The sequence below is a fragment of the Nicotiana tabacum genome, chromosome 1 (genome assembly GCF_000715075.1).
Source record: "Nicotiana tabacum cultivar K326 chromosome 1, ASM71507v2, whole genome shotgun sequence".
NCBI lineage: Eukaryota > Viridiplantae > Streptophyta > Magnoliopsida > Solanales > Solanaceae > Nicotiana > Nicotiana tabacum.
In genome coordinates this window covers 155,711,376-155,721,183 of record NC_134080.1, presented here as the reverse complement: position 1 = coordinate 155,721,183, position 9,808 = coordinate 155,711,376, and positions in this window count along the sequence as shown.

Below are 9,808 nucleotides of genomic sequence, written 5' to 3'. Positions count from 1 at the left end.
TCTCCAATTGATTATGTGGTAGATTTTCCATCAAGAGCATCCACATATCTAGTTAGAGAAAATAATAGAGTAAATGATGTCAGTATCAGTAGGGATAATATTGTCAAGATTAATAATATTGTAGATCTTGAACCTACTCCATTCGATATGGATTTTTCAAATGGTTTAAAATATGACTGAAAACCAAATAGATTTTAGTCCGGGTTCACCGACAAGAAAAATAATTTTAGAAGAATTTTTAAACCCAAATGGGTTGTTTTCAGAAAATGGTTTCATGAAAACATGACTCCCGAAATGGTATAATTTTTTAGACATGACTTTTATACAGACATTAGCAAAAAAATAAAATTATTGCTTTTGTTCCATGGTTTATGTCTAACCATGTTTATAACTATATTTCTGTGTTATAAAGAGATTATACGCTCACAAATGGAAATATTGTTAATTCTATTTTTCCACCCCAACAATCTTTTCATATAGGGGAAAAGGATAAAATTATTTACTGCACTGCTTTTTCAAAAATATTTGAAAATGATGTTGCTACAATAACTGCAAAGAACCTGAATATTATGCTTACTCAGAACAATTATACTAATATGTATGTGAGTATTCTGGGTGAACAGGTTATTAAGATCCATGAGAAATTGGATAAGCTTATAGCTGAGGTCCAAAAAATCCAACAGAAGGATACTAAAGGTAAAGAGAAAATCGCTATTTCAAGTATCCAACAACCTCCTGAGGTAAAAGACTTTAAATTGAAAATTCTAGATGACGTAAGTCTAGAAAATATTGAAGAACTTCTTGTTAAGAAGCTAGGTGAATTTAGAGCTAGTCCTCTAAGTTTAGAGCATGCATCTACTAGCAATCTGAAAGTAGATGACGAGATTAATAAAATCTCTGAAAAGTATGCTCGAAAACCATACCAAAGAATGTTTTACTATCCAAGACCAACTCCTCAAGATGTCCTAATAGAAGAACAGTACAACGACCACTACCACCAGGGTTATAGTGGGTCAGATATCTATGAGTGGAATATAGTTGGTCTTCTTGAAAGACAGATCTATACAACAGTACATAGAATGCTTATGTACAGTACTATCTGTAAATTTAATAAAATTACAGATAGGCAATTGCAGAAATCATTATTGCCGGATTTACTGGTCAGCTGAAAGGATGGTGGGATAATTATCTCACTCATGACCAACGTTTTCAAATAATAAACGCAACCAAGACTGAAGATGATAAAACTGTTCAAAACTCAGTCTATTCTTTAGTCATGAATATCATCGAACCCTTTTCTAGAAGATGGTCTAATAATAGTGAGACCATTAGAACGATGCTCTAGAATTTGAAGTGTAAAACCCTCACATCTTTCTGATGGTATAAAGATGTTTTCTTATCCAGAGTGATGGAATTACCCGAGAGTAATAGTACTCATTGGAAGTCCAAATTCATAGATGGACTCCCTCCTTTATTTGCTGAAAGGATTCAAAAGGTTCTTAGAGGAACAGGAAGGAGTATTGATTATAATAATTACTCATATGGTATAATATTTAGTGTATGCACTCAGGAAGGTTTAGCTCTGTGTAATGAGATCAAGCTAAACCAATAAATTAAGAAACATCGTCTCATTGAGAGATAGCAATTAGGTGAATTATGTGAACAGTTCGCCATTGATATACCTTCCAAGAAGAAGAAATCCCATAAAAAGGATTTCAAAAGGAAAAAGGGTTCGCCGGAGAAACGGCAGGAAAGGTCCCAAAGAAGAAAGGCTTTTCATAAAGCCAGAAAGGGTTTTATTAAATCCAAAAACTCTCAGGCCTGTTATAAATGTGGTAGAGTAGGCCATTACTCTAAGGATTCTAAAATCAAGGACAAGATCAAGGAACTTGATTTAGATGATCATATCAAAGATTCTTTATGTAAGATTCTTTTAAATTCTTCTCCAAAAATATCTGACACTGATGAAGGTTCTTCATCAACAAGTGAAAACCTAAGGGTCCTTCATGAAGAAAGTTATACTTCATCTTCTGAAGAAGAGCAAAAGTTCTGTAATAAGGGATAATGCTCAAATCATTGTTGTAATACCGACGATGAACTTTTTAATATTTACTCCCAATTTTGAGACTTAAAGATCAATGTTCTATCTAACGAAAATTTGATTGATCTTTTAAGGGTTATTAAAGACCCTGACATAAGGTCCCAACTAATAAAAAAGATTCCTACTAGTGCAGAAGTAGGAACAAAGGTGGAAGATATTCCATCTCAAAAAGGACCTTACACCATGTCTGAAATAAAAAAAATGGTGAAAAACAAGTCTCAGCCTGAAAGACTTGCTACTGTCCAAGATTTAAGTATTGAGATAAATTATCCCAAGAAAGAAATCTCTAAATTAAAGGCTTCAAATTTAGCCTTAGATGAAAGGATTTTCAGATTAGAAAAGTCTATGGTGATTAATACAGATCCCAGTGTTAAGATTACTGAGATAGACAATATTGCTAGTTCTTCAGAAGAAAAAACTGTTAATACTTTACTGGCAGTAATGGGTTTTCCTGAAGATGAATTTTTAGAAAAACTGCAATATTTTATCACCCAAAAGTTTTTAATAAAAATAACTCTTTCAATTGACTACAATTTCAAAAAAGAGTTTGTTGCTTTATTTGATAGTGGAACAGATTTAAATTGTGTAAAAGAAGAAGTAATACCCTCCAGATATTTTCATAAAATCACTCACCGTTTAAAAAATGCTAGTGGTGGTGCAATGGGTATTTCATATAAATTACCTAGGGCTTATATTTGCCAACATGATACATGCATTCCTGAAAGTTTTATTTTGGTAAAAGACATTGATAGGGAGGTAATACTTGGTGTCCCATTTTTTATTAAATTAATGCCTTTTTTATATTGGAATACAAAAAGTTTTACTGGTATTTACAATGGTAAGAGTATCACTTTTGAGTTTATAACTGAGCTAAATATTTTTAAATGAGATTATTTCTAATAATATTTCTTCAAAAGTCAATCAAATTAAAAATTTTAAAAATGAAATTTGTTCCATTATGATTGAACAAGATTTAAAAAATCCTAAGTTAGTAGAAAAAATTAATTTTCTCAAATACCAATTTTCTACTTCTGTTTGTGGTGACCATCCGAATCAATTTTGGAGTAGAAAAATGCATATTATAAGTCTTCCTTATGAAGAAAACTTTTCTGAGGATAATATCCCTACCAAGGCTCGACCTTGTCAGATGAACTTTGAGTATTTGGAGTTATGCAAAAAGGAAATTGATTCCTTACAGCAAAAGGATTTAATTAGACCCTCAAAGTCCAAATGGTCTTGTACTGCTTTTTATGTTAATAAGCATGCTGAAGAGGAACGAGGAGTTCCAAGATTAGTTATTAATTATAAGCTCCTTAATAAGGTGTTAAAATGGATTAGATATCCTATTCCGAATAAAAAGGATTTATTTGACAAATTACATGATGCCATTATATTTTCCAAATTTAATTTTAAATCAGGTTATTGGCAAATTCAGATATCTGAATCAGATAGATATAAAACTATTTTCAATGTGCCAATGGGTCAATATGAATGGAATGTTATGCCCTTTGGTTTGAAAAAATGCTCCCACTGAATTTCAAAAAATTATGAATGAAATTTTCCTTCCTTATACGGACTTTATAATTATTTATATTGATGATATTCTAGTATTTTCTAAAAATATAGAATCTCATTTAAAACATTTATATTTGTTCAAAAAGGCTATTATTCAAAATGGTTTAGTTATATCAAAACCAAAAATGATGATTTTCCAAACTTCTGTTAGATTTTTGGGACATAACATTGATAAGGGTAGGATTATTCCGATTAGTAGAAGTATTCAATTTGCTTCTAAGTTACCTGATATAATTACGGATAAAACCTAACATCAGAGATTTCTAGGAAGCTTAAATTATATTTCTCCTTTTATAAAGGACCTTGCTAAAGATATTGCTCTTCTTTATGAAAGATTAAAGAAGAACCTTAAAGCTTGGACTGATAGTCATACTGAAGCAGTCAAGCGAATTAAACAAAAGGTTAATAACCTTCCCTCTTTGACTCTCGCCAATCCCACTTGGGCAAAGGTTGTGGAAACTGATGCCTCTGATATTGGTTATGGCGGGATATTAAAACAATGTTCTCCAGTAGATAAATAAGAATATCTTGTTAAGTTTTATTCTGGTAAATAGAATGACTCCCAGAAGAATTATGCGACTGTAGCTAAAGAAATTCTTGCTATTGTAAAATTGTAACGACCCGACCGGCCGTTTTGAGTTTTTTGCACTTTGATCGTCAGTTCTCAGGCATGACTTGCCCTATGTAATGTATTTTTACTGATGTAGATCGTTGGTTTTGATTTTCAGGAAAATCGGAAGGAATTTGAAAGAAAAGTCTCAGATGAAAGCTTTGAATTTGAAAGGTTTGACCAAGAGTTGACTTATTTGTATATGAGCTCGGAACGCAATTTTTATGATTTGGTTAGCTTTTTGGGTGATTAATGACTTAGGATCATGATTGGAATTTGGTTTTGGTGGTCTGGAGTAGAACTAGGCTTGAATTGGCGAAGTTGAGATTTTGGCGATTTTCGGTTGATAGGTGAGATTTTGATCCAGGAGTCGGAATGGAATTCCGAGAGTTTTAGTAGCTTCATTATGTCATTTGGGATGTGTGTGCAAAATTTCAGGTCATTCAGACGTGGTTTGGTTGGTTTTTTGATCGAAAATGTATTTCGAAAGTTTTTAGAAAACTTAGGCCTTGAATTCGATGAGTTTCGGATAATTTGAGAGGACTGCATTGCGCTTGCGAGGATGTATACACGATCGCGTAGGAGGAATTGGGTCTGATGGTCAGTTAGTCATCGCGTCCGCGATAAAGCAAACGCGTTCGCGAAGGTCAAGGCTGTGGAAGCACTGCGTTCGCGACTGACATGTCGTGTTTGCGTAGGGTAAAGTTGGTCAACGCAATTTTTGTGCTATGCGTTCGTGGGTGGTTGACCGCGTTCGCAAAGAAGGTAAGTCAGGCTTGGTCAGAATGTTTTTAAGTCGCCTGGTCCGTGATTCTGGGTCTATTTTCACCCATGGCTGCTCGTTTTTGGAGATTTTTAAAGGAAATTAAAGATGGATTCGACAGGAATCGACTTGAGGTAAGAATCTTGGTCTTAAAACTCGATTATATTGTCAAATCCACCTAGAAATTTCATGGAAAACTAAGCCTACAATTGAAGAACTAAGGCTTGAGAAATTGGACTTTTGATTTGGGATTTGAAGGGCCATTTGGGGTCGGATTTGAGAACTTTTGATATGTATGAACTCGTGAGGAGATAAGGAATCTAATGATGTGAAAATTTCTGAGTTTCGAGAAGTGGTCCCGGGGCTCGGGTTTTGGTAATTTTGGGATTTGTGCCGGATATTGATTGTTTTCGCTTGGGCTTTATTTTCCTAGCATATTGTGATGTATTCGTTCTGATTTTGGATAGATTCGACACGCGTGGAGGCCGATTTGAGGTGAAATTTTTGAGTTTCGAGAAGTGGGCCCGGGGCTCGGGTTTTGCTAATTTCGGGAATTTTGGTACTTTTCGATTGTTTTCGCTTGAGCTTTTTTCCCTTAGCATATTGTGATGTATTCGTTTTGATTTTGAACAGATACGACATGCGTGGAAGTCGATTTAAGGGCAAAGGCGTCGTGAGCTAGAGATTTCGCCAGTTCGAGGTGACTAATGATTGTAAATGATGCCCTGAGGGTTTGAAACCTCGGATTGCACATCGTAGTGCTATATTCAGGTGAGACACGTGCTGATGATGAGCGTGGGGTTGTTTTACTATTGGGGATTGTGACTTGATCTGTCCTGGTTGATGATTTTACTGTGTGTTTGACTGAAACCTGTTTGATAGCATCATGATTTGGGCTGATTGCCATATTTGGGCTTCATGCCAATTATTCAAACCCTTCGGGGATTTTTATCACTATTTCCTCACTGTTTTGAATTATTACTTGAACTCAGTCCCGTTGATATTTACTGTTTTACAAACTCAGCCACTTACTCATATTTGAAACTTAAATGATATTTCTAAAGAATGTTTTGGGCTGAGAACTACTATTTTACTAATGCCCGAGGGCCTTGTGATTATTTCCGGACTAAGTGAGGCCGAGGGCCATATGTGAGGATATTCTGAGTGATATGAGGCCGAGGGCCCAAGATACTTTTATATGCCACGAGGTGGCTTGAGTGATGGGAGGCCGAGTGCCGAGTGATGTAAGGTCGAGTGCCGAGAGATGGTGCGACGAGGTGGCTTCATATAGCGCTGCGCTTAGGCCGTAAAGGGCCCCTCCGGAGTCTGCACACCCACAATGAGCGCTGGTACCCATCATGATGTGAGAGTGATCCCGAGGGGCTGATATTGTTCTGAGAGTGAGCCCAAGGGGCTGGTACTGTTCTGAAAGATTTCTCGAGGGGCAAACATTTATGTGTTCATCTTTTATATTTACTTGGCATTTTACCTGTTATACTGTGGTATTTGTGCTCGAGTATCGCGACCCAAATCCCGGTCGTGATGGAGCCCAGCACACTACTAGGCAAGCCCGACCATTATTCAACACTTAACCCAATTTATCAAAAATAGCGGAAAAAAATATCAATTAAGCAAGATTAAAGTACTGAAGATTTTAACAAAATACACAATATAATCTAACTAGGATCCGGTGTCATGAATCTGAGCCTCTAGAATACAGAATATCATCCTAATACATGGTATATCCGAAGTCTGATAATGCGGAAATAAAGAGATAGGATAGGAGGGAGAAGATCAATGGTTGCGAATGCCGTGCAGCCACCTCGATACTCCCAGAGGCTGGATCTGCTGATCAACTGGATCTACTGAGCCTGAGACTGCCCTGGATCTGCACACAAGGTGCAGGGAGTAAAGTGAGTACTCCGACCCAGTGAGTAATAAAAGTAACTACGGTCCGAAGATAAAAAAATCCAGTAAATACACAAAGTAAGCTAAAATCCAAATATACAGCAACATATGGATCTGAGCAGCTAAACACCAGTATAAATACAAATACATGAATGCAATGCAATGCATATGATGGTACATTCCAGTACCCTCTGCGGCGTGCAGCCCGAGCCATCCATATTTATTTATCGTCGACGGCGCTCATTGGGGGTGTGTACAGACTCCGGAGGGGCTCCTACAGCCCAAGCGCAATATCTTGGTCAATCATTGTTACCTGACCGGTCATCCACTGTTACCTGACCAATTTATGTCATGCAGTGCCATTGTTACCACTGTTCAAGTATATCATCCAGTGTCATTGTTACCACTATTTCAAATATATCACACAGTGTCATTGTTACCACTGTTTCAGGTATATCACACAGTGTCATTGTGACCACTGTTTCAAGTCACTCTATAATCAGTCCACAAAATAATATAATAAGCCCCTTGGGCATTTACAAAACAGAAGTTCCCAGTCCGGAATACATTTAAAAATATCATTTAAGTTTTCAACACTTAGAATTATGGCTGAGTTTGCAAAACAGCATTTAAAACCTTGGACTGAAATTAAATGATATGCAAATCATGCTAAGCAGTAATATCAATCCTCGAAGGGTTTCACAAATCGGCACAAGTCCCCAAACATGGCATCGAGCCCAGTAATATCAATGAAGTATGTGTATCAATCACCAGTATAGTATAAACATCACACGAGATGGACCAAGTCACAATCCCCAATAGTATCCGACCCCGCACTCGCCTTGGAGTGTGTGTCACGCCTCAATATAGCATTACAATGTGAAAGGCTGGGGTTTCAAACCCTCATAACAGCATTTACATCTATTACTCACCTCAAGATGGCCAAAAGTCTACTCCGCGATGCCCTTTCCTTTCGAATCGACTTCCTCGCGCGTCGAATCTTGCCAAAACCACAAGAAATATATTACAATAGGCTAAGGGAATATAACCCAATCGAAAAGACTCGAAAAATATCGAAAATCACAAAATTTGCAAAACCCGAGCCCCGGGCCCAATTCTCGAAAATTTACGAAAGTCACATCACCGGATTCCTCGTTTCGCCACGAGTCCGTACATATAAAATTTACCAAAATTGGAGTTCATTTGACCCCTCAAATTACCAAATTTTATTTTCAAATCTCTAGGCCTAAATCCTCAATTTTTCTACAATTTTCATGCTCAAATCCATACGTAATTGATGTACTTAACTCAAAATAGGTGGGGATAACTTTCCTTCAAATTGATGATGAAAATCGCCTCTTGAAGCTCCCCAAAAATCGTCCATACTTTGAAGAAATGAAGAAAAGTGAGCTAAATCCGTGTATAAAAGAATATGCTTGTGCTTCGTCGAGTTGTACCTTGCACTTGTGCTATACAAGTTGTACATCCTATTAAAATTGTTCCTTGTCGGACACCTTCTGTTTAAAAACCCATAACGTCTTGTATAAATATCCAAATGACAAACGGTTTGAAGATTTAGAAACTAGACTTAAAGATATTAATTTGATAGGTTGTACACCATATAACTCTTTATATATCCCGAGATATGAGCTTCTAAAGTGCATCGTAAATTCTGCCGAAATTGCTCCAGCAGCCCTTTTCGATCCATTGTAACTTTCCGAGATTATATCCAAAACACAAATGGTTTAACTTTCCGAAAACTAGAATGTATGGGCTACAACTTTCGCGTTTTGCACATTTTCTGATTTCTTATAGATTACAAGATATGAGCTTCCAAACTGGACTACTCGCACCTAAAATTTTCTGGGCACAGCAGAATTTTCTGCAATTTTCTGCAATTTTTTCTAAGTCCGAAATCACTCCGAGACACCTCCGAAACACTCCCGAGCCCTCAGGGCTCTAAACCAAATATGAACACTTACTCGAGCGATCAAATCGCCAAAATAACATCAAAATCAATGATTTGAGCCTTAAATCCAAAAATTCTTTCAAATTTCATAAACTTTCAAATTTTCCAATTTAAGGCCGAAACCCGTCAGACAACGTCCGTTTGTAACCAAACTTTACAGGAAGCGCTTAACCAACATATATGACCTGTACCAGGCGTCGGAACCAAAATACGAGCCCGATACCATTACTTTCTGATCAAATTTCATTTTCATTTTCCTTAAACATTTTCAGAAAATAATTTCATGAAAAAATACATTTCTCGGGCCTGGGACCTTGGAATTCGATTCCGGAAACACGTTCAACTCCCATATTTTTCTATGGACCTTTAGAGACCAAAAAATCACGGGTCCGGGTCCATTTACCAAAAATGTTGACCAAAGTCAACTCTAACAATATTAAATATCAAAATTATTCAAATTTTTCCCATAATTCATATATTTCAACATAAAGATATTCCGGACACACTCCTAACCCAAATAACCTAACAAAGCTATCCAAACCATAAAATTCGCATTTCGAATCCGATATCAAAATTTCCACTTCCGGCCAAATTTTCTCAAAAACCTTCAATTTTCCTTCTTCAGCCGAACGGCTCCAAAATGACCTACGGATCTCCGAATTCACTTCCGATCGCGCTCCCAAATCCAGAATCACCATACAGAGCTACTCCCAGTCTCATAAACACAAACGGACATCAATAACACTGAAATGCATTTTAAACCAAACTGATGCAATTTCTTCTAAAATGCTATCTTCCACAATAGGCGCCAAAACGCTCCCGGGTTATCCAAAACCCGATCCGGGCATACGCCCAAGTCAGAAATCATCATACGAACCTACT